This window comes from Falco cherrug, chromosome 3, assembly GCF_023634085.1.
Source record: "Falco cherrug isolate bFalChe1 chromosome 3, bFalChe1.pri, whole genome shotgun sequence".
Taxonomy (NCBI): Eukaryota; Metazoa; Chordata; class Aves; order Falconiformes; family Falconidae; genus Falco; species Falco cherrug.
The window spans coordinates 4,475,861-4,502,374 of record NC_073699.1 but is presented as its reverse complement, the minus strand read 5'-3'; the positions used below and the strand labels follow the sequence as shown (position 1 = coordinate 4,502,374).

General features: G+C 42.4%; 1 protein-coding gene across 1 annotated transcript in view; it reads left to right on the top strand.

Moving 5' to 3' along the window:
* The first annotated feature begins 8,716 nt into the window (after window positions 1-8,716).
* Window positions 8,717-26,514, top strand: part of FAM135B (family with sequence similarity 135 member B) — a 231,043-nt gene continuing 213,245 nt past the window's right edge. The window contains exon 1 of the mRNA XM_055705977.1: window positions 8,717-8,891. The gene's annotated coding sequence lies outside the window, so the exon portion shown is untranslated. The remainder of the gene's footprint in view (window positions 8,892-26,514) is intronic.

Here is a 26,514-nt window from a genome sequence, read left to right as displayed (position 1 = left end):
ATAGCCCCCTTCATGAAAACTCGTAATGTTTAGCTTATCTTAAAGTTACAAACATACGTGTGTTTCATAACCACTGCTTGGCCTTGTGTGCAAAGAGAGGAGGGCTTTTTTTGCCCTTAACTCTACAAAGCAGGTCAGTTTAATTTCTTACAATTAATTTTTCCAGCCACCCAGAAGACAGGTGAGAACTGGTCCTTTAAGAATATGTAACCCCATAATCTATGGGATTTCAGAGATTAGTAAGACTTAGATTCAGACACTGGCAAGCAATTTTCTGCCTCCAATCCCCAAATTATATAGGCAAGCTCAAAATTTTTAAGACACTTCAAGAACTCCGGGTACGCTAAACTCCCACCTTTCTACATGAGCTGTTATTTTTCCTCTCCACCTGAAACATCCCAGTATTTCCTTTGATTTTCCAGTTCATTCTTTCTCTGAAAATATCAAAGAAAATGAAAGCAGTCATCAAAGGAAAAGCTGCCCTGAAATGAGCCAGCAGCTGCTCTACAAAATGATCAGAGAAAGTTCCTGGAATCTTGTCCCCAGCATCTGATTATCCCTTTGGCTGTGTGCTGTGTGCACTTGCTATAATGCACAGCAATTACACAGTAGCTGTATTGCTGTGGATGTGGCAGTGTAACCGTAGGATGGACACTTCTCTGAGTTTGCTCAGGAACAGGAAGAGCAGAAATGAAATTTACTCTAACACCATAAATCCTCTGTTATTTTTACTTTTAACAGAAGATCACATTACAGCATGAAAGAAGGAAGTCATAGTCTCTCAACCATTAATGTTTGTAAATGTGGTACTTTGATATCTGCTTCTGGCCTGCTCTGATGACTTGTCAGAACACAGGAACGCAGTTTTATGGTATCTGTCGTCTCCAGGGCCTTTTGGTTCATTGCTCTCTACCATCCCCTAGATTACTTTATTGTAACTGTTACAAACTTGCTAACTTGGCTTGCTTTGCTGAGGGAGGATCTGAAGCTTCATGCTTACTAGGAACTGGAGAGCAGAACGAACACAAGGTAGCGAGAGAGGGAATCAATGGCTGTGTATCTCTACTTGAAGTAGATTCACTTAAGCAATGTACTGCTGCTTTTACACTGCATACAATAGCTGTACACATCTTTCCAAAGCAGTCTGCAATGTAGATGTGCCTCAAAAATTGCTACACTGAGCTCCTTCCACCTCATGATGCTATGAATGACCCATTTGTTGAAAGCCATTTTGAATATGAAGTAGGTAAGTGTCCAGTAGTAACTTCTGTCATTACCAGCAGTGGGTGGGACACTGAAAAACATCCTATTCTGGTTTTATTGCGATGGAATCTATAAAGCTGGGGTAGAAAGGTGGGACTCATCAGTCTGGATAATGACATCTTAAACTGTTTTTCACAGACTTGCAACTGTTCAGAGCTTGGCTTTTCCCTGATCTTATTCCTTTATACAATTGCACTTCCACCTTGAGCCAAGGAAGAGAATGATGTGTCTAGTGGTTTCCATCTTACCACTGTTTAATTGGGCTTTGGAGTGTCATTGACCTAGAAAGCAATATGGCTGTTGGAAGTTGTAGGTCGGCACTTAAAGCAATTTAAACTAGGTGTTCAGATCTCAAATATTAACCTCCACCACTGCTGAAAGTGCCACTGGCTTGGGTTTTGTACAACAGATTGCCATCCAGTGGCTGAACAGCATGTTGCATGTGAGAGTATCTTGGAGCAAGCTGTTTGCTACCCTGCCCATTTTCTACCTGGAGTAGACATTTCCTCAAGCACATTTAGCTTGTCGGTACCATGGCTTACCTAGACACAAATGGGGATGACATTTCTCCTTGCAGTGCTGCAATGTGAAGCTTATTGGAAGTAATATTAGACAAGTGTTTGGTTCTGGTTGGTGGTTTTTTTTTTCTTAATTTTTATATGCAAACTCCACTTAGCAGGAAGGTACTACTAGTACTGCCTGACAACTGGTATTTTGCATTATAAAAGATGTATATGAAAAAGAAGCTGAAAACCACTCATGAAGAGTCTTAAACAAACAAGCCCATCTGGCTGTTTAGTGAATTAATATGTATTTTAGGCAGGAGTGATGCTGATAAGTGTTGTTAAGGTTGTCCAGTATTTCTTATAGTAATACTCTAGCTTTTATTGCTTATCATTTTGCTATATCTTAACTGCTTGGGCTAAAAATCTCTATGCAAGGCCATCTGCCTTGTGCTGAATTAATTTTGGAAAACTGCAGCCAAAATAGCTTAGCTGTTTCCATAAAAGAATCTGGGAGAAATAATCAGTTTTGCCCATATTAGAAATGTATTAGTATGTTTTTCTTTGGAATATTTGCACTCATGTGCTTGGGAGCAGATACTCCAAAGAGAAGAGAAGAAATGACCTTTCTGTTGTGTCCATCCCACAGAACTTCTGTCTTAAGACAGACCGCAAACCTTTGAATAAACAGTTTTCTGAAGTTCAGCTAGCACTAGACATAAACAGCTAAGTTTCTCCAATATGTTGACTGCACTGGATGTTTTCTAGTCTGCATCAAACAAGAATTTCTTTGCAAGTTTCCTTCCTTTTTTCTGGGATGCTATAGGTTAGAACAGATCTAAGGTGGGACACAAGGCAGGAGGCGGGACACCCAAGGTGGGAGGAAGGCTCCCTGCACTGTGCCAAAGAGAAATAGGGGAGGAAGTTGCCCTTATGATTTACAGCACAGAATTAGCAGCAGGGTGTCTAGGAGGTAACAAGACACCTAGTAAGAGACCAAATGATTTGGGTTTAGGATACTGTACGTTGAGTGGGATGGATGTGTATATGGCAATGTGTGGAGGAAAAATGAGGCTATGTGTAAAATGAAGGGAAAAGTTAGCAGTGGGTGAACTAAGGGAGCAGAGATCAGGAACCTGTGGAATGCATGCTGGGAGCAGTGGGGTATGGGACTCATTCATGATTTCACAGAATGGTTGATAGGGGAAGGCACTTCTTGAGATCACATTGTCCGTAGCCCTGCTTAAAGTGGGATCAGCTACAGCAGGTTGCCCAGGACAATGTTCAGTCAAGTTTTGAATATTTCCAATAAGGGACACTCCACAACCTCTGGGCAACCTGTTACAGTATTCAGAGAATTCAGAACTGACCTTCAGAAAATCTTGGCTGCTTGTGTTGGTACCTCTGAGAAAGTCCGTGACTTGTTTTTCATGCACAAAATAAATGGCAATGACAGCCCTTTTTCCATAGGGCTGTTTAGAAAATAATGATTGTCTGGATTCTGTGAGGTGTTTCAGTGGTGATCAAAGTGCTCTGCAGCTCCTGAGGCTGCCTGTAACATGCCTTTCAGGCCCAGACTGAGTTATTCACAAAATCCTTTTTGCCTCCAACCTCCTGCCCCGCCCCAGCTTGGGCTTGAGGGTGTAAAGCTGAGGATGTAAAGTGATAATCTTGCATGCTTGGGTTCACTTTTTGCATCAGCCATTAGTAAGGTGGTAGTACTTTGCAGAAGACCCTGAAAGATGTGCTTGAGTAGGTATCTGATAGTGGTCACTCTTTAAAGATGTCCAGAATGTGTTTATGCCTCATTCCTGTAGTTCGCTGTCAATAGATGTGTTAGTTTTCCAGAACTTTGTTCTGTGGTATGCAAAGACACTTCAGAAATTGTTTTTGAACTCCTAATACTGCTGTAGTTTCTTCAAGTCACATCAGATGTTTGTATCATGTTAAGCATTTGAAATGTGCTTAGTTTATTTTCTTTGGGTTTTCTATCTAGTACACAATCTTCCAGACTTGTGAATGAGAAGACTGTATCCTGAGATTTCCAACTGCCTTTCAGACAAGGGAATCACTGGTGGGTAAAGGTAGCTTTTTCTTACTTAAAGCAAGGCTGTTTACTTGGCAGGTTGGCTGTAACAAGTAAGATGCTGGACTACAAGTTAAATGGCAGAATGAAACAAAATATAAGATAAATAGCAGTTGAATGAGGAATTTGTGGCTTGATGATGGGATAACTGTAAGGACTTGTAAGGAAAAGTATAAGCTTATGCCCTTGAAATTTTTCTTGGATACAACTATTAAAGCAAGCCAAGTCTTTGGGATCCTTGTATATATTATACTATGGGGGTTTTGTGTGGAAGAAATACTGAGTAAAATGAAAAATTATGTATTGTACTGCAAGGGATTATTATTTTTCTAGTGCTGTAGTCTTTACCTTTAGTTCTCCTGTATGATACTTGAAAATGTTGCATGATTTTAAATGCTGCATGATTTTAAAAATGCTGCATTGTGATAGTCCCCAAGAATCTGTTATATTTATTAGAGTCATAGAATGGTTTGGGTTGGAAGAGATCTTAAAGGTCTTTTCCAACCTAAATGATTCTATGAATCTATGACCTTAACAGATGATCTAGTCCAATCTCCCTGCCATGGATAGGGACATCTTTCACTAGATCAAGTTGCCCAAAGTCTTGTCCAACCTGACTTTGAACGCTTCCAATGATGTGGCATGAATGATGGAGCTCTGACTGTCACCAGCTACATCAAAATAAATACAATGTATTTCAGTTAACTATTCTGGACATATTTTATTAAATAGCTGCATGAAAGGACATCCTCTGAGCCCCTCCCCTGTTTTTCTCCTTCTTCCTTTGCTTAACAGCTACTTTGTTGCAGTGTGAAACTGGATTATGGGAGACTGTGTTATTCCCATCAGAGGGAATCCATTCAAATCCTGCTATAGCAATATGATGCAATGCTTCCTAAAAAGGTCTTGGCCGTCTGAATGCTCCTAGAGGGTATAGATGATCCAGAAGAAATCAAAGCCCTATGACGGAAAGTGCTGCCTGTTCTTGTGGGCCAGACACTTTCCCTTTTAACCTCCCCTTTTCCTGAAATTATAAAGGTGGAGTAGAAAGAAACAATCCCTGGAAACTGCATCACAACCAGAGGTAAATTCAGCTTCTCAGTGAATCAGAAGAGATGTGTAACTTCCTCTGTTCGTTAACGACAAAGCTGTCAAGCCTTCTGCTGCTAGCCTGCAAGCACGTGTTTGGCCCTACCTTCTGCTCCCCAGTCACGCTGTTGACATGTCACACATCCACAGTGTTCTGTCACAGGGTTTTCATGCTGCAGGCTGTGTCCCAGAGCTTGAAGAAAGCCGTTGTAGCCAGGATGTGGTCTTTGCCTGCAACCACGCGTTGGGTGCTGTAGGTGGAAGCTTAGTGTTGTGGTCTTTCCCTGCCACATGAGACACACTCACTTCCTTGTCTTATATGTGTGTTTAATTCACACACTTGTGCCTTATCGTGTAAGGTTTTATGTGCCAACATTCAGGTACTTGGAGAAGTTTGCAGTTTTGTGGGGGTTTTTGTTTGGTTGTTGTTGTTGGGTTTTTTAATTATTATTATTTCTGCTCTTAGCAGAATTGATAGACCGACTATTACACTAAAGCTCAAGTAGTGTAGAATAGCAGACTGAAAAGGAGTCTACAGCCTGCAGAATGATTCCCAGCCCACTGTGGGCCCTGCAGGATGGACTGCTCCACTGAACATCTATTAGGTGTCCTGCTACCTAATGGGAATATCTGCTCCAGGTTATTATTTAAAAAAGCAAAGGCTCTACACAAAGAATCTCAAATATGACGTTTGTTGCCTGTGCTGGGCTCTGGAACACCAAGAGTGTCCAAGGATGTCTGTGCTGTTGAGGTTTCAGCCAGTCTGGGAACATTCAGCAACTCAACAGGCACACAAGTTTCTTCATTGCTGAAACCTCAGGCTTCTGTGAGGCTAAGGTGGCACTTGAGAAGGCATTTCCAGAAGGTACTTTTTGGTTTTAATCTTTGTTGACAGGCATCAGAGCTCAGATGTCTGATTTGGTGGGATAGCTCTTCCAAACAAGAGTGAGGGATGGGATTTGCCTTTACCTCAGGGTGTTAGAGAAAAGTACAGCTAAGTTAGTCAGCCTTGGTGCCTTCTTAACAACAGGGGAGAGAAAAGGAGACACAAGGGAAAATTTAACTGATTTGTTTTAGAAGTCTGTGTTAGGCTAAGTTGATTTACCTCTGTTTAGTATCTAAAGCAAGAAAATAATGTAGACATGACTAAGGTGCATAAACACAGGTGTCGAGTACCATCTAAGATGTCCTAAACAGTCCGTAATTCCTAAGCAGGGCTGGAAGATATGACATAGGTTCTACCCTTAAAAATGAAAGCTATGACTGAACATGCAGCCTTTGCGCCAGGCTCTGTCAAATATGCCTGTGACATGTCCTTTCTTTATAGAATCATATCTACTTATGAAAACAATGTTTTACATGTTGTAACACGACTTCTTTCCCTAGTGAACTGGTGCAAGTCACTGATCCCACCCTGAAGGACCTCCTTATATGACTGAGGTCAAATGAAATTTTTTCACCGTTTTTTGGGTTTTTTTTTGTTTAGTTGGGTTTTTTTTTTTTTTGGTGGTTTTGCTACAGCTTTATATCCACTTTTTACTCCCTTGGCACAGCTGAATATGTGCACTCTGCAGGGTCCAGACAGCGAGGTGTAAGAGCCTTTGGATTTAGTGGGCTCTGCGTGTCCTTAGGCGTGGATTTTTCCTCAGTGCTGTAGACTAGCACACACAAGAGAATGCAAGTGGGCAGACCTTCAGTGATGTAAAACAGCCACGCAGAGCCAAAGCACCTGAAGCCAAAGGGATCAAATATCTTCTGCTTTTCTTATGTGTGTTCTTGAAATTAGAGATGCAGCTCTCAAAAAATAGCCCTAATAAGCAAAGCTGGAAAATAGAATCTTGCAAGCCGATTACATGTACTTCAGCAAATACATTTCGCAGTATGCTCCCTGATTTAGCAGAAATAAGATCTGTTTGTGGTTTCAGTGATCTATTCAGAATAACCACATTCACTGTCAGCTAGTTAGTTATGGAGTAGGTGATTTAGATTTGTTCAGAATAATTAGTGCAATGAGATCTTCTCCCCCTGCCCCCTGCACCCAAAATTACAGCAGGGAATCCCCTAGGCCATACATGCACCAAATATTATTTTTTTAGCTCTTGAGAAAGGGTTCAGAGTACTGTCTAATTTTACATGCATGACATTTTCAAGGATTAAAATAGATGGCATGTTTCTTATTTCTTTTTTGAGTGATAGAAGGGCCTTTTGAGTCACTGATTCCATTTAGTCTATGAGTGGACATCAGAATTGCTGCCTAAAAGGATATTAATTAAACAAGCTATAGGCAGAACACTTTATATGATGACTAGCTCTGTAAGATATGTGGGGGATGGGAAACGGGAAGCTATTCCAAGGAAGTCCGACAATGTATGCTGGCTGGCACATTTTGCTTCTCAGTTGGGTGGTTCCAGGCTCTCCCATAGTAATGACATATCTAGAAAATGCCTTTATATGAGCCACACGATAACTCTGCAAATGAACATGGTGTTGAGACACTGTCTTCTAGAACACCTTGAGAAGAGGTGCCACCAGCAATCTCCTCCAGCTATTTCTCCAGGTCTGATACTTTTATGGAGAACACACCCGGTGCATCTTCTTGCTGCCTCAAGCTTATAGATTGGTATCATCTGCAGCATCCAGGCTGCAAGCAGAGCTCTGGCAGTAGGAAGCAAATGCCTTTAGAAAGTTTCCACCAGCTATTTTTCTTTTTCAGTAGGTTTTAGACAGGGTTTCACAATGTCCTGGAAGCAGTACCAGCTTTTGAAAGAACTGTCATGGCTTATGAGCGTTACGCAGCTTTGCACTGGCATTTTTGGATGGAAGTGACATTTGATTGTTGTGACCTTGCTGTGTCTTGTGATGTTCCAGTGCAAAATGAGAGCCTCATGACATGTGTATTTGATAGATAAATGGCAACCGAATGCCTTGATTTCACATGTCTCGCTCAGTTAGGACTCTGCATTTTGACCATGTAGCAGTCCATCCAGCTGAGGCCTTTTTCCTTTCTTATTTTCAGATCACTAGAGAATGGCAAAGTTCACCTTGTTTGCTTCATGTCATTAGGCATGAAATTATTAGTGTCCTGTTCTGTGTAAGAGGGTTCCTTTCTGAAAGGTTTTTTCTCATTGTTTTATGGTAAGAGGCAGTTCTCTCATAAGAAACTCACTTATAAGGTGGTTTCTCTGGGCAAAAAACACCTTTACACAAGAAGACAGTAAAATCCTACTTTTCAGTCCTGTGTTAAAGAAAAGAGTCTTGACCTTCAGTTTAAAAAAGTTTCAAATTGCATCAAAACAGGAACTTTGAAGATTATTACCCTCCTCAGTTTTACTGTTTCATTCATTTCCTTATAAAAATGCAAGGCATCCCTGAAATGTGGAGCTCTGGCCTCCTAGAAGCTGGTGTTTGATCTTTGCAGGGCAGCGAGCTCCTTACCCCGAAGTGCAGAATGCAAACATTTCAGATGCGTCGCTCCATCTGTTTTCCCAGAGCCCAGCGCTGCGCCAAGGAGTGACCTCCATCCTCCCCACTGCCACTGTCCCCCTGGAAGAGCTCTGGGGTGAAATCCCCGTGCTGGTACATGGAGGGCCGTTGGGCCGTGATGGGTGCTGAGGTCTGGGTGCTGGGGCAGCTGTTGCGCTGCTGAGCGGTACTGCCTGCCGCCGCCACTGAGTTGGGTAACCATAGCAACAGCATCACCGCCAGCATCCTCCTCCTCCTCACTCGGCTCTCCTCCTCCTCGGCATCATCAGGAGCAGCAGCAGCAGCAGCAGCAGCCCTGGCAGGAGCCAGAGCCCGGCAGCCGAGGCTGCAGCCAGCTGTCTGCTGTCCCCTACCTGCACCGTCACCCAGCCACAGCACTGGCACCGGCCCCGCTGCTCCCCGGAGGGGGGAAATAGGCGAGAGGGAGCTGAGGGAGGTGCACTGCAGAGGGATCCCAGACAACCCAGGTAAGAGCTGTGGGGCTGCTCACAAACTCCCCGTGATCGATGTGGTGTGTGCCTGGCGTGTGTTTGCGTGCGAGTGTTTGTTGCTAGTTTTCCAGCTCTCTCCTTCCAACGGCAGTGTGATGACAATTCAAGGCAAGCATGTTTTCCGATTCATGTTTCCCTTCTCTGCCATACTGTCCCTCTCCCTCTCCTCCACTCAGATACATAAGGAACAGTAAATAATATTTTAAAAGGTCGGTATAAAATGGGGTGATTGGGGAACCCAATGTGATCAGTGTTGAACAGCTGTGCTTCCAAAATAAAAGTGGACAGCAGCAGCAGAGCAAAGGTTGACACGGTAATTAATAACCCTTAAAAAAAAAATAAATATCATGCGACAACGCACTTCTGTCTCTGCCCACTCCACAAATAAATCTCTCTCATCATATTCAGCAGAGAGCTGTAAACCAGAGAGGTGTATGAATAGCCAAAACTAGAAACCTGACTGTAGCACTGTAGTCCACAACTAGCACATTTACCTTAAGTGCTTTAAAGCCAGACTAAATCATTGCAATAATAATACAATCATAGCTGTGAATATATATTTGTAAAAATACTGCTCTTAAACCTTTACGCCTTCTAAGAAGAAAAAAAATTTCTTTTTAAAGATATAGTAGGTGTGATGGCCAGGCAATAAGAGATGCTCACTTTACCTCTGTGTGAGAAAGCATGTACTGGGTCCATTTAAAAGGGTAGGAAGAATAGCAATAATGCAAAGGCATATGGGGACAGTCCTTGTCATGTTAAAAACAGAAGAGATCTAAAGCTGTGGAGTGTCCTTGTGCAGGCAAATATATCTGGATGAGTACGTACATGTCTGAAGAGCATGAAGGGAGAGAGGATAAGAAGTAAGTTTAAGCTAAGTGGTGTTTGCTATGTAATGACTGCAGAGAGCTCTTTCCACTTCCACGTAACTATTTTGATCTATCTATCTATCTATTTATTTATTTATTTATTTTGTCAGCAGCAAGGAGAAAGAGAGCTGCTGCTGCTGCCGTCTCTATCTCCTTCTGTAAAGCCCTGTTCTCACTGTCTGGTGTCCTGATCTTCCCCTGTCCTCCCCAAATCACCCTTGTCTATGTGGCTGGAAATGCCGCTGGCTTTAATGATGGTAAGCATTTTAATAGAAGGCTTTTGAGCCCATCCCATGATATAATACAGTTATAATTCTGCTTCCAAATTATACTGTGGGGACAGTCTGAGTATGACCCAGTGCCATATATGAACAATATAGTAAAGACTAAGAGCCACTTGTCTTTCATGTTAAACCTGATTTGAATATCACAGGGCTTTTTGGTCCCAATCCTGTGTTTTGCTACTACTCTGCAGACCCTTCTAAAATCAGCAGGAGCTAGAAGATAATTTGAGATTATAAGTATAGAACAGAAGGCAGAATTAGGCCCATCTTTTCTCTCATTATAAACGTCATCCTTCTGCAAGCTACTGGGATAAGGGATTTGGGTAGGCAGGACCTCATTCCCAGTCCTTATGCAGAAGTGCTGTAAAAATTACCTGGGAATTATGTTACATCCCAAGGGAACTCGATAGGATGACGGATAGAAAAAGAAAACACAAGTATTTGGAATCAGTGCTTTGATTTGCAAAATAATTTCTTTAGGAACCTGACCTTACCATGACAACAGGTCTTCTCTACAAGGGGCTGTTTGATCCATGTTAATAACAGTGCTCGCAGACACCAAGTTTAACTGAAGAGGATGATTTTGGATACTTATATTAATTAAATCTAGGCACTGTAGGGCTACAGTCCTCAGGACACTACACTAGCCTGGCTGCATTACACGGTGTATTTCTGTGTAAGGTTTGGTGTCTGTTTCAAATCTAGAGAATATTTCAATCTTGCAACTTCTCTTTTGAAATAACCGAGAGGGAATAAAGTGCCTGTAAAAAAAGCACAAACCTAATCATGGCGCTGAGATACCTGTAACAGAATCACAATGCTGTTTATACATGTTGCAGAGATGTAAAGCACATAATCAAGGGGCACCTCAGTAAGACGTGGAGCAGCCAAGCAGTGCAAACAAATGACTGAAGGTCAAAGGGCTTCGGGGATTACACATTAACACCTCGTGAGTATTCTTACATAGGCTTACTTTGCTGCTAGTGGTGGGCAGATGTTTATGGGGAAGCCAGACCTCATACATCGACTTTTGATTACTACGGGGCTGCAAAACTCCTCTTAGAAATGACTCTGGGAAAGGCAGGCGAGGCTGATGTTTTCATGAGCACTGGTTTGCCATAAAAACCCTCTGGGAAATGGCAGGCACTGAGTCTGATATCAGTGTAAACGGCAGGGATGTTCCCCACCTCTGATAACCGAGTTCTGATGTTCGGTGCCCCCCAACCCTGCCCCTCTTTCCCTTGCTTCAACTGGAAAGCTAAAGAAAGATTTTTTTTCATTTTGCCTTACAACTTGTTCTATTATATTTTATTTGTTTAGTAATGGAAGGGAACACAGTCTTTCCCCTGTTTTGTGCATGGCTGTCAAGAGCTGGTCTGTTGATGTCCACTTAGTGTTGTTCACTAGCACCGTTCTAAGGAAAAAAGCTATTTTTGTATCTAATGATATTACTGAGCATCTCTTAAAATCTCAATCCTTATTTTCATTAGTCACCCACTGTGTCTCTTGGAGCTCGGAACAAAAGAACACTTATACAGTAGTTGCTGTTCAAAAGTCAGCGTTTGCCAACAGGTTGAGACAGAGATTTCTGAAATGCTGCAGTCAGGGCTTTTTTTTTTTTTTTTTTTTTTTTTTTTTTTTTTTTTAATAAGGAAGCTGCCGTTTTCCAGATCCTATTCTGTAGTAACCTGAGGCAAGAGTTGATTTGATAATGAATGTTGTACCTTGCATTTAGTTTAACAATGCTATTCATTTTATTTTGAGGCTATGTGTAAACTGCCATTTATTACTCCATTCAATAATCACACTGTGATTTTCCCTGTTGCAATATTGTAATTTTTTTCCTTTACACTGTATGGTGATTGTCTAGATTTGGTGCTTAATAAGACAGACATGTAACTGTGGAAAATAAGTTTTCTCAGTGAGTAGGGAGAGGGTGAGAACTTTACATGAGAGACTGGACATTCCCTATCTGCTCGGCCCCCTTGAAATTAGCAAGAATTGTGGCCCATCCATACCTGATAAGGAAATAATATTTTTTTGCCGATATTCTTTTTTTTTAAGAGGTTATTCTGGTCTTGGCAAGTTCTCCTCAAGTCTAAATCATACCCATGCTCATGTAATACGGATCTTTGTGTGCACCTAGCAGATACCCTCACCAGCACTTGAAAAGGTTATAGTTCCTTTCTAATCTATTGGCTCAGGTAGTGAAAGCTCTTGACCTCTTTGCTCAGCATCCCCTGGGGGATGCTTTCTTGCAAGGATTAAAATGTTCCCCCGTCCTCTGCCCCCCAGGTGGTGAGATAGACTGCGAGTCTGTGCTTTCCTGCAGCACAGCATTGAGAAAAGTGTGTCTAAGCATGAGTAGTGCAGGTGTCTCACTTTGTGAGTATTTCTTCTGATCTTCCCTTTAACCAGTTCCCTTCCTTGCATGCTGGCAATGCCTGACATGCTGCAAAGCACCCAGGGCCTGTGATGTGGCATGACCTTTGCTAACACTGCTTCAGGAGGTAATGGGCTGAAACTACCTGGAGCGGTTGTGGCTACTGAGCTGATCAGAGTCCTTCTTCAGAAGGTCAACACCATGAAATGCCTGATCTCAACTTGTCAGGTGAGTGAGTCAGAAGCTGGCTTCTCCAAATCTTCCAAATCCAAGAAGATATGATTTTATTCTTTCTCAAATCCTGTTATTAGTGCCTGCAATATTAAGGACTCTGTTATTCAGCAGTTTTACTTCCTCGTTTCACCGCAGCAGACGGAACATCCAAAGTGTAAAAGGGAAAATTTCTTTCTTTTCTACATTCAGATGCTGCTGACATCCATGTGTTGTCCCAGGTCAAAAGAAAATCCCTTGGAGGGGAGTGGGTGTTCTCTCTGGTTCTCCTACAAATCTGCCACATATACCATGGCTTTTTCTGCTTCTCTATTGGGTTCAGACTTGCCTGGTTGTGGTTTCTTTGTGTCTGGAGCACCCACAGCCCAGATGTGGCTACATTTCAGTACAGAAGTAAGCCATTTTTATGGCTGTGTCAGGTAAAGAGTGATTCTGGTTTTGCTGACATCCACAGAGAAATCTAAGTTCATCTTCTATGGACATAGAAGGATCCACAAAGTTTACTGCTCTTACTACATGTGAGGCACTGTAGGTAAATGCAATATCCTGACACGTTCTTGATATGTGTTTTCTTATCCTTAGTATCATAGGTATAAGACAGCCTAAACAGTAGTTTGACCATCTGCTGGTATATATTCTCACCAAATTCTTGCTTCTGTACTTTCTGATCTGTGACATTTGTTCTTAGCTATGTGGTGGTGTCATGGATAGGTCAGACCTTATGCATCCTATTGGGCTTTAAAGGTGGAATTGCAGTTATTAGTCATTATACAACAGACCCCTATTGATAATGCATAGCAGTGCTGCTACAATACGTTGGTGTCACTCTCTCTTGCATGGAAATTTCAAATTCTGACCTCCTGGTAACAGCACGACTTTTAAGGATTCACAGCATGCAGCACAATGACAAGTGGGACTTTTTTAAAGTAACTGGGCTTGGTAGAGGGACTACTTGTGTTATTAGGACCCCAATGCCACCATTTAGCAGCCTGGGGAGCAGCAAGCTCTTTGTCCAGCAAACAAATCTCTACTGTAGTATTACTATCCAGATCTGCATGACTGGGAAGGAATCTGCCAGCATCTTCTAATGTGTAATTTTGGTTCCTCACATGCTGCCAACATTGCACTTATTTCTGAGGCTAGAAAGCCATGTTCAGTTACCTTTTTATGGCCCAAAAGAACATGAGTATTACTTGGAGGATGTGGCTTGTGTGAAACATTGTTTGTATCTCTGTCAGTTTGTCAGCCCATGCTGCCAAAACCACTGTGGCAGTAGGAAAAGTAATCCTATTTTCTGAGAATGATTTCATGAAGAACAGAGCAAAAAGGACCAGTATTTCCCTCTGAGTCCTCTACAAGTGGGGTGTTTCAGTATGAAAGTTTCCATCCCTATTATATTATCTCCTTCTCCTTTCCACTCATAGCCTCTGGGGTTTTTTCGGTGGCTGTGACTTGTGGGCAGATGATGCTTGTAGATGGTGTAACCTCATGGTCTAGCTAAATAGGCCCTTGGCTTGTGAGTGGTAATGTCTTTGGGGACATCTGCATGAAACAACTGCCGATATTGTGTTTGCATAAGAATGTCTCTCACTTGTTTTAGAGGTGATGGGGAGGCATGGGGCAACATACAACTATGGGAGATCATGCCCCTTTGCATACCACTCTTCTGGATTTTTGTGGCCTAGCAAAATTTGGGGGTTTACTGGTATTTTGGCTTCTGCAGAGGACTCAGACTCTGAGCTACAGGGTTTGAGCCTATGATGCAGGCTTACTAGCTGCCAATACCTGTAGCAACTGCTCACCCTCTGTGTGATCGAGTACCTGAGTTCAGCAGGCACTGGCTTACATCTGCACAGCTCTTCTGTGCTATTAGGACCCAACTATCCCACATCTTAAACATGAGGATCTCTATGGGACAAGGCAGATGGATTTCATTACAGCTGAGCAGCATCTACTGCTGCGATTGAGTCTTCTTACAGGTGCTTAAAGAGTACACTGCACTGCATAAATCTATTCTACATCACGCAGCAGCACAGACCTATTTATTTTCTTTGCCTGCTTGTCTTGGTTCAAAATCCCAGCTGAAAACTTCTCTTTTCTGTCCATGTCTCCTCATCGTTTTGTCTCTGTTTCCCTCTCCCTTTGCAGCTGGGTTTAAGCTAAACTGTGTGAGGATACAGTTTGCTAGGGTAGATGTTAGAGAAAATAAAGTTGCATTGTATTGTGTTCTAGAGTGCTTTGCTTTACAGTGACCCAGCCTTTTCACCGCTGGGGGCTATAGGATGCTTGCCACTGACCTCAGAAACAGCAGGGTTCATCCCCATGCACAAAAGTCTTTTCAGAGCAAAAGATAATGCACAAGGCTGTGAAGAGATTGTTGTTTGAGAAAGGCGTGGAAGCCTGAACCCCGTTGGTCAAAAAGCTTTTGTTGGCTGCCGTAGATGGATCAAAGTCATGCTGCTGTTTTAGCCTGGGATGTCACAACCGCCAGAACGTTCCTTGTCTTTGTGTGGGGAACTGAGCAGCAAAGTCAGGGGCATTGAGAGGCAGAAGAGGACAGCGTAGAGATTATTTCAGCAAGGCTACTCTTTTGTGCAAGAAGTCAACAACTGCAGGTTGGCTCAAAACAGAGTTCTAGAAGGTTATTTGAAAAGCCCTTAGATATGTTCTGTCTTTTATGGTGGGAAAGGGAGGAACAGATTTTGGATTGCATCAATTCTTTTGTCTTCAGAGGGAAGAAAGATTGTTTTTTTTTTTTTAAAAAAAAAGGCAAAAAACCCCCTAGTGAGGAATGATCAGCAGACTCCTGCTAATTTTTAGTAGCACTGTAAATTAGGCCTTGTTTTCTTTAGGTGACTTGCGTCGGTAGTGGGTGACATTACTGCTTTATTAAACTTGCCATGCTGAGTAGCTCATCGGTTTAGTGTAGCTAATAATAATACCTTAATCGAGAACCAGAAGGTGGGATAACTCGGCATCAGAAATTGGAATGCAGAAATAGTTGCTGCTAGTTGAACTAAAAATACACAACAGCATAACCCTCTTGCCGACAGCAGCACACGCTGAACGCACAGTGGCTCTGGCGGTGGGGAGAACGGCTTTCCTTTGTTTTTGGCACCTGCTAGATGAGCGGTGTTCTGTGGTTACCCGTGTGTGTGTGTGTGTGTGTGATCACCAAACTCTCCCTCAGACGTGCAAGGCCCCTCATAGCAAGTTAATTAGTATCCTTGGCAAGTTAATCATTGTCCAGAGCCATAAACAGACTATACAGGGTGAAACAGACTATGTAGGATGACTTGGAAAGCCAGTTTGTCCTAGGGTGGGACTATGTGACCGTGGTAGCACCCGAAGAGGTGGGAGTGACCTGTGGCAGGGACAGGGATGACAGACATGGCTACTCTGTTCTGCTGCTCCATGCTCCTGCTTGGGGATAAACAGTAGATGTCAAGATCCCTGCTGAATTATGAGCCTTGGAGTTATTGCTGCACAAGAGTTGTTTGTGCTCAAAGGGGTTTATTCATTTTTCTTTACAGCCTCCCAGGGCATACCCAGCCTCTCAACTTGGGCTTTACAAGGGTGAAATTTTGTTTTGTGATTTGTGACTCAGCATGCACGTGTTTTTTTTTTCTGCTATGAACTTTGAAGTCTCCATGACAATAAGCTAAGTGTGGCCCAGATGTAGTGGTGATGAGGCACCCTGAAATAGGTTAGCTAGATTAAAATAGGACACATCTAATGCCAGAATCAGCAGTGTAACCTGGAGTATCTGCTGCATTGTCAGATGGCAGATCAAACAGGAGGAACTCACTGTAGATGAAGAAAGGTGCTCGACGAAAAGAGTTAACTGACTGTGTTGGGCACAAGTGATGAGACATTGTCTCCAGATAAAGGACACAAAAACAACATAGTGCTGCAAGAGTCAAGACAAGAAGCAAGGGCCGAATGCTGTGATTTAAAATTCCTGCATTACGTGTAACAAAACCCTGGTTGGGGTGGGAATCCTTCACTGCTTTAAATACAGGGACAACCGTGGCTGGGATAGGCGCAGGAAAGGATATGACTGTAGCTAGTTTGGTCACCACACCTGCAGGCAGAAGGAATACAACTGGCTCCGAGTACTCCTGCCCTGCTTCTCCTCCCAAAGTCAGGTCTCCGTTTATCATACAAGCACAGGTGCTTCCCTCAGAACAGAAGATGTCAGTATACTGTCTGAAGAACTATAGCTAACAGAACTGGTTTTTAAAAGATTCAGCCTAGAGGTAAGCCCTTTCCTCAATGCACCTGAAATTGTCTTCTGCCTGATTTCCTTCTGTGCTGTATTACAACCAGTAAATCTGAGGCATCAGTCTCCCTTGTGTCTCATCTGACACTCTTTGGAGTCATGGGAATCAGCTGTAGACAGGCCAGGCAAAGCACAGAGGTTACTTCTCTCACAATAGCCACCTCTTGTGTGGACTTCTCTGGGCTGAGGTTACTCTGGATAAAGGGAGCAGCAGGAATAACTGGCTTGCTTGCCTGCCCTTCTCAGCCAGTCTTGACTTCTTTCTGGGACTACTATTCTACCTACTGGTTGATGAAGTAAATAGGAAAAAAGCCATTTTTGTTCATAGGATAGGTTTGTAGGATAATTCCCATTGGAAGGGACCTCAAGTGCAATCACCTGCTCAAGTCAGAGTCACCTATGGGGTCAGACCAGCTTTCTCAGGGTTTTATCCAGTCCAGCTTTTTACCCATCCATAATGAAAAGTGGGTGGCCTGTAAAAGCTTTTGAATTGTCAGAACTAGGGTCAGCAGGAGCTTTCAGAGAGAGATGGTTTTGAGAGAGAGGAGATCTGACAGCACACGCACAGAGCATTTCCATGAGGACTTCTGACCATGGAGATACCCAGAGGAAGCTGGCAGAGACTCTGAGAGTGGCATGCAGAGCATGACAGAGGTGAAGTTGAACTTATCAAAAGCATCCTTGGGTTGTCAAGGGCAAGTTTATTCCTAGACATAAATGGCTTCCTCCAGGGACTTATGGAATACGTGTTGTTGCGAGGAAAGTGCCTACGTTTCTAGTGAAATGGGTCTGGCTTGCCCTGCTTCTACACATGGCAGATGACTCTTCTGGGAGATAATGCCTCGGGTCAGTGATTTAATTATGTCTGGTTTGGAAACCTTTTACCATACGTGAGATAACTCAAGGCTTAAAGAATGGCTTTTGGAAGAATCATCTGTTCAGCAGCAATAATCACCACTTACTAAGAAAATATCACCTTACTTAGTCACTTCCCTCTTACCCATCTTCCCACCAAAGGCTCAGTTTATAAAAGCTTTACTTTCAGGACCAGTGCCACTGATAAGCAGAAACCTTTCATAATAAGAACATTTAAAAAAGAGTTTGACGACCAATTATATAAATGTTTTCTCTTTTGTAAAACAGCTTGGGACTTGTAAACATACTGGGTCCACATCTCTCTAAATAATTCATAATGATGAATTATTTAGTTGCGTAAGCTGTGTTTTATGTAAGGAAATGCTTTTCTTAATGTGAGGAAAATGCAGATATTTTAGATAATTCTGAAAGAAAGCTGCCATTTCACTCTTTTGCTTCTGTTTACATTGCAATTGATTTTTTTCATGAGTGTGTTCTTCAGGAGTGGCTGATACCAGATCTGTAACATGTCAAGGTGACTTCCTCAGCAGCAAAAATCATAAAACCTTCCAGTAGAATAAGGCTTATCAGAAGTCAGGCAGTCCATTTCCTATTGTAGATGTGCAAAGGGCAAATTTTAGAATAATTTTTTATTTTCCAGATGAAATTGGGGATGACAACTTCAAGCCATGGGAGAGGAGTAAAGGTGAATGTTGTTACTGATGGAGTCTTTTGTACAATGCTTTCATTTTTGACTCTCATTTGTGAGATTAACTTGAATTTTTTTAATCTTTATATATATATATATATATTTGGATAATTCTCTTGCATTTTATTCTCTCTCCCTTTCCTTCTCCTCCCTCAACAACAGATGATTTTGAAGACAGCATGAATGAAACAAAATGTTGGCATGGTCTAGCTGGATTTCCTGACAAGATAAACATTAAGTTAAATGTGAGACATATGCCTTAGTGTGTGACAGTAATTTTATAGGTTCTTTTATATGTTATGGTTGGCAAAAGAATCCCTGTAGCCAATTCTGGCTAGAAAGTACAGTATTTCTTAGTCTTAAGACAGGCACACGATCTAAAACGAGTATATGCCACTAGCTATGCAGCTTGAGCGGCAGGGTGGATCTTGCTTATGAGTAGTTTCCATTCCAATACATTTTATAAATGGAGATGGTTATTCAGCCATGGTGCGTTTGTAATAGGGATGATGGTCTCATTATCAGCAATCCTCTTTTCTGCCTTCATCAGACTTTTGCTGTTAAACTGTCTGGAGGCATTGTAGCTCCATTGACTCCCACTGTGGAGTACAGACTTGCATCGGGTGAGCATATTTCCTCTGATGGTTGCACACATACAAAATCTGAGGGATATTGGCTCCAGCTCATCTTGTGAGACATTAGTTTGTTCAGCCAGACCACTGGAGCAAGGATGAATGCCATGTCCCTCTGCACCCCCCACCCTGCCCTGATTTTGGGGACAACTTACACTATCTGGGAGCTCTTTGAACTCCAATGAAGTCTGTTCATCCCCTCCCCCTGCCCCAACCTCACCTTTTTATGCAAGGAACTCCACAAAGAAATGCTCTTGCTAGTTCAGGTACGGGAAGATGCAGGCCTGTCATGGTTTAACCTCAGCTGGCAACTAAGTACCACGCAGCCACCCGCTCACTGCCCCCCACCCCCTGCAGCGGGATAGGAAGGAGAATTAGAAAAAAGGTTAAACTTATGGGTTGAGATATGATCAATATAATAATTGAAGTAAATGATGATAATAATAATAATAATAGTAATGAAAAGGAGAGAAAGAGAGGAATAAAACTCAAGGGGGAAAACCCAACAAGTGATGTGCAACAAAATTGCTCACCACCTGCTGACTGATGCTCAGCCAGTTCCTGAGAAGCGATCGGTGGCTGCCGGCCAACTCCACCCAGTTTATATACTGAGCATGGCATTTTGTAGTATGGAATACCCCTTTGGCTAGTTTAGGTCATCTGTCCTGGCTCTGTTCCCTCCTGACTTCTTGTGCACCTCCTTGCTGGCAGAGCACGGGAAACTGAAAGTCCTTGACTTGGGGTAAGCGCTACTGAGCAACAACTAAAACATCAGTGTGTTGTCAACATTGTTCTCATCCGAAATCCAAAGCACAGCACTGTACCAGCTGCTAGGAAGAAAATTAACTCTGTCCCAGCTAAAACCAGGACAAGGCTTGGCCATGAGTGTTTGCATTTTATATGAGAACCTGGTCATGGGTGGAATTTAATTTGCTTTAGTGATCTGCATGCAAAATAGCCACTGGCTTTATTTTTGTGGACAGGGAAGAGAAACAGACGTTTCTAATGCACTACACAAACAACTTTTTTAAAAATGTCTGCTTTAGGATAGAAACATCATGCTCCAACTTCCCAAAGTCTCCACTGTCTAAATGGGAACCTGAACAAATAGTTGAGGAAGAACTATTTACACTGTGGATGTCTCTCATTTTGCCAAATGCATCTAATCTTATTTACCGTCAAAATATGGAACAGAGCACAGACATACTGAGTCTTATCCCTCTTCTCCAGATACCTTTGTCATTTGCCTTTATGCCCTTGTCACTTGTCTTTAGGTTTGCTAAGATGTGTGGTATAGTGATCTTTTTTGCAGGAGGGATACAGGCCTCCTGCCTTTGTCATTCAAGTTTCCAGTCTGTTCTGGTATTTCATATGGCAAGGCCACCTTTCCTCCGATCTGCCATCACATTTCTCTATATGATGTCCCACTTTGGGCTCCTGGCCCATTGCTGCACTACCACAGTAAAAGAAGAGTGAAGCAGCCCCTAGCATTGCTTCGTATTACATATGCTGAAGAATTTTAGTTGTAAGATATAGTCAGGGAATAAATGGTCTATTTGGCAAAAATCTACTGTGTTTGAAAAGTGCATTTGAGCCTCAAGGATGTAAAACCCACAAAGCAGCTTGGGTAACACAGGCCCTATAACTGCCTTAACCTGGTGCCCAGTTGGACCAGGACATCACTGGGATCCACACCTGCTTGGTAGGGCGCTTTAGCCCAAGCAGAGCAGCATCCTTTTCTTGCCCCTGAAAGAGCTTGTTCAGAGATAGCTCACACACCTCTGCAGTGGTTCAGATATGCAGTACCCTTTGTTTGGAGGAGTAATTTAGTGCTTTGTGTGGGTGCATTTATGGGAACACACAGCTTCTCTTAAAGAAATAGGCATGTTTCTGGAATTTGCAGATGTTATGGCTGTATATTAAGAGCAGAAGAAAAAAGACATTTTAGTGGGGGAAATTTCCATTAGTCACCAGCAGTTCATTGCAGACAACGCTTTCAGATGTGAATCTTTTATTTGTACCTTAATAGCTTTTTCTGTGTGGGGAGGCAAGAGGGGTTGCAAGTTGATTCCCAAAGGGATGAAGGTAGTAAGCAAATCAACAGCCTTGTGAAAAGAATTGCACTGTAAGGCCTTGTTCCTACAACTTCTATTAGAGTGACAATAAGCCGTGCTGAGGCTTGGCCCTTGTTGCCTTCACCAGGACTACCACCTGGATTTTGCCTTTCACTACTCTGGAGCCCAAAGTCCCAATGTGATTGTAGCTTTTTCCTGACCCATTCACTCATTCACCCAGTCTTTCTGGCTCTGGTTGAAGTCAAAGAGACAGCAGGATGATGCTAGATGAATACCTAAAGCCTGAGATGTGTAGAATTGAGAAAAAAATTTGAAAAATTCGGACAGTAAACTAAGCCCCAAACCCATGCCTGTCTTCCCCCCCACCCAATGCACAGACCTGTCAATCTGGGTGATGTATACAAGGTACAACTGATGTGCCTGTCTCCAGCTCCCTAGTGCCAAGTGCCACACTTTCCACCCCAGCAACTTTCATGGCAGCTGCTCTCCAGCTGGGGGATGGGCCATGCCAGTCAGCCTTTGGTGCTCTCACCAGCTGTGGTTGGAGGTGCAGGAGCAAGGCTGAGATGCTTTTCTGCTGCAGACGCTGACATGAGTGGCTATAGCTGCAGCTAAAAGTTGTGGCCCTTCTCTAGCCTATGAGTAGCTAGTCCTGTTGTATGACTGCACTGATGCTGTTAAGGGACCTAATGGGACAAAGAACACTGATCATCCAGTTGTTCCTCTCTGTAGAGCATACTGCATTTTGGAAACTTATTCCAGAAATTTTCACTCCTTTGTCCTCTTAGACATTGCTGACAATATGTTGAGAAGAAAACTTAAATGCTTGTTATCTTCTCTCTTCACCATTGTGCAATGTAGTACATGATCTTGCACAACTGCTGTTCACTTTACTTCTGTGGTTGCTCTGGTAGGATCTGTGGGTCAAGAGGGTGAGTTATCACCAGGACTATTCATTTAAAATTTTTTTCTTCTCCAGTCTGGAGCAGTGGAACTGCTGAGGCAGAATACAAATTCCTTCCTTTTAATTTTAAGAAAAATATTTATCCTGTTTAGTTTATGAATCTTTGTCAAGTCTCAGCAATTCTACTGTAAGCCCCAAATCAGTGTTGAATACATCCTTTTTTTCCAGATCATTGATTTAATGATCAACAAAGTAATAAAGATGGTAGAAAGTACAGAATTATTATGCTTAGGCGAGATTTGTGGAAACTTAACAGAGCTGTATGAAATAAGATGAAATTCTCTGTTGATGAATACAAAATAATGTACAATGGAAAGAAGTAACCTAAATGATTCATAACCTTTGCTGGATTCTAAATAAATTCTCAGCACTTGAGGGAAGATCCTTCAGAAAACTTTTCTTCATTTATGGTTATCTCAGGAAGTAAAATCTTCTGTGAGTAAACAGAATAGTTGGTACATAAGAACTGGGATTAAGATTATTTCTGAATATAAGAATTGCTTTTTTTTTTCCTGCAGTGAAATATTTATCGATTTAAAAATGTTTTCATTTAAATTAATACCAATCTGTATGAAGTATTGGTCTTCTAAAATTTGTTTTAGGAAAGAATTTGTAAACTGTAAAGTGTTCTGTAATCTGATTGGAAAGTTCAAGGTATGTTTTGTTTTGAAATTGCCTTTTTTTAGAATTTCAAATTGCTATTGTTTAAGGAAAAAGCTATTCAGATTTTAAAAACCCCAAAACCTGAAAATGAAATGTGCTGACTCACTGAAACACAGTGTTTCAGATCCATGACAATATTTTTTATTTCTGTCAAAAAATGCTATGTTGTGGGAAATACAGAGTTTTCACGTTGAGTCTGAATACAAATACCTACCCACTCACAGTTAGAAAATTGCTTGCTATAGGTCCCATGGGTGTGCTCTCCAAAACGTTACAGTGTCTTATTAGAAGCATAACATCTCCTACACCTGCATTTTAATCTGGTCATTGTCTCCCTTGGAGCCCACATCATAAGTATGAGGCTTCAGAAGCAGGTGACCAGAATTATTAGTGACAGGAAGACTTTTCTATGCTTTGGATTTGAGTAGAACGTATATGTTATTTCATCTGTGACTGTAGAAAATCCATTAGCTGAAAGGGTAGGTACTGATGTTCTCAGATCCTATGGAGTTAATGGAAAAACTTCCCATTGGACGGGGAAGGGTTTTCGCTCCCAGTTTTCATATCAGCCAGGGTAGGTGCAGTAGTGGTCTGCAGAAATAACGGTGAGTACCTAGAACAATAAAACGTGAAACAATTTGCATTTGTCTCCATTATTTTCCAAAATGTAAAAAGAAAGACAGCATTCTGTGAAAGTGAAAGGCAATGCATTGAATGTAGATCAAAAAATGTTTTTAAGCCATGAAGCTTGCAAAAAACCAAACTAAGAAAAAGCAGAGGCCAAGGCTTAGGAGAATGTAAAGAAAGAAAATGGAGGAGAGGGGGTAAAGTACTGCTCACTTTTACAGTCAATGAAAATGTGCAGTTACAGGATGAGTTTAAAATCTCCCAGATGCTGACACAGAGGCTGAAAAAAAAAAAAAAAAAAGGAAAGATTCCCATCAGATTCATTTTTGCATCAAGCAATATCTGAAGAAAATTACAACTAAACCTGCCCACTGGGAAATACACTTTGTAACTTTTCATTATCATAGAATAGTCCAGATTGGAAAAGACCTCGTTCAGTCCAAGCAACCAAAGGGAGCCAGGATGAAATCATCTAGCAGCCTGTCCAGTCACATCTTGAAAACCTCCAGCAATGGGGACTCTACCATGTCCCTGCAAAGCTTGTTCCATTGTTGTCACAGTAAAAATTTCCTTTCTTACATAGGAATGAAACCTTCTGCTGTAAATCATACCCATTGCCCTTTGTCTTCTCCATGTGGCTCCTCATGAAGACAGAACATCTGTTTTCCTTGTAGCCACCCTTTAAGTACTGCAATAGTGTGATGAGGTCCCCCCTGAACCTGCTCTTCTCCAGGGGGAAGAGACCTTCAGTCAGAAGATACCTCCTTCAGTCTTTCCTCACAGGTCAGGTTCTCCAGCCCTGCTCTGATCACCTTCATGGCCCTCCTTTGGACCCTTTTGAGTCTGTATCTTTCCTGAATAGCGAGGACAGAACTGAGCACAGCAGTCCAGCTGTGGCCTGACAAGGGCTGAGTAGCGTGGGGTGACCACATCTCTGTCTCTGCTAGTAATGTCCCAGTGGATGCAGCCCAGGATCCCATTTGCCTTCGCTGCCGCAGCAGCTCGCTGCTGACTCCTGTTCAGCTGGTTGTCCACCAGGACCCCCATGTCCCTTTCAGCAAGGCTGTTCCCCAGCCACCGCAGGTGCTGGCCTGTACTGGGCTCTTTGGTTGGGTCATCCCAGGTGCAGGACTTTGCACTTGTCTTTGTGAAACTTCATACAGTTGTTGCTCGCCCGCTGGTCTCTCTGTAAGATGGTTTTCCCTTCTGACATGTCCACCTCACCACCCAGTTTGGTGTCATTCCAGATCATTTATGGAGATGTTGAACAGTGTGGGGCCCAGTATCGATTCCTGGGTGACCCCACGTGTGACAGGCTGCCAGTCTGAGAAAACACACTGATCACCACCCTCTGGGTGCAGGCTGTTAACCAATTTCCTACCCATCTGGCAGACCACCCACCCAGTCTGTATCTTACCAGTTTGTCTCATAGATACAGTTTGTCTAGTTTTTACGTTTCACTGAAACCTCTGTCATTTGTATTGCTATTGCATATCTGCATGCCATATTTGTCTCCAGTATTCTGCAGTCAAGAGGTGAACTCCAACATCTATTTCTTAGGTCATAAACACCTATCCATATGTAGAGAAGTTTGTAGTTAATGGTTTGGGTTTTTTTTCTGTGCTGAAATTATTAGGTCATAGTGCAAATAACACTAGGCTTCAGCACATAGAATGCTACTGTATTTTGTTTTGCTTTTTAAATGTCACACTGCCTTCCTTGCTAGAAGCATTCAGAAAGCTTGCTTGTGATGCTGCATACTGTGTTATGCAAGATTTTTTTTAAATAAAACCAAACCTGTTAATTAACTTACTCAGCTTATTATTTTTTTTTAAGAATGAAAATTCCATGTGTTCCATGTATAGAAAATAAGAATTGTGAACTCTATACAGAAAATGGAGGGGAGGTAATATAAAGGCACTGCAGAATGCCAGGGCTCAGTATATACAGAGAAATGAGGTGCTTGTGACAATAGAAAACAAAACCAAACCCATTTTTTTCTCTTCCATCTGCATGGTGAAGTTGTCCTATAATAAATTGATTATTAGCAATCTCTTCCTCAGGGCTCAAAGGAGACCAATCTGCTTTACCACAGTAGATTAAAATGTTCAGTGTCTTCTTCAAGAAAAATCCCCATTGTGCCATAGTAGGATTTTATATTTGCTGTTACTGTGTAGCTGTGATTGTAAAAGGCAGTTGTTAAAAACCGCAGTGTTCATGATGGCAAGTTTAAAACAGGAAGGCTAAAGGTAGCAAAGCTCCTGTAGGCATTTTTCTTTCTTTTTTGCTTGATTCCAGCTTAGAAACACCCCTTCACAGCTTGTCCCTTCTTTTCCCTCTTTGCCAGCATCTTCTGTGCCCTCCCCTAGGTCACATGTTAGGTGAAATAGGTCTCAGTATAATGGACTTCTCATAATGCTTGGGCCTATTCTTATCTCCATGTCCCCATAGCACAGAAACAAGAGAAATTGTCTCATAGCTGCCCCCCTTCAATTGTATCGTGCCATTACTGCTTCATGCTCATCTGCCCAGTCATAATGCCCTGAGTGGAACAGGTCCTGACTTCCGTGGTGCTTCAGCGTATAATAGGTTGTCCTGCTCATCACCAGTTTCATGGACCATTGCCTCCTGCTGACTTGCCCTCAGCTCCTGTCTCCTCATCTCTGTCGTTCCTGCATGGGTACCTGCCACATTTTTGTTTCATCTTAGTGTTAAACCCAGCAAACCACCACGCTGACTGCTAGGCCATGGCTCCCAGGTATTTGCTTTCCCTTCCGTCTCTGGTTTTGGAGGGTAGCTCCTCCCTTTCCCTTAAAATTAAATTTCTTTCTTCTCCCCTTTTGCCCAGTTTGGGAAGGATAATCTTGAGGTGGGTCTGTCCTTGTGCTTCTTTGTCTCCTAAGAGATGCTCAGTTCCTTCCCTCCATTGGCTTGGCGTCTCTGCCTCTGGAAGCAGAATATGAGTTCTGCATCCTGGAAGCTTGTTCAACTCTGACTGTTGAACAGGTCTCTGAAAGAAACTGAA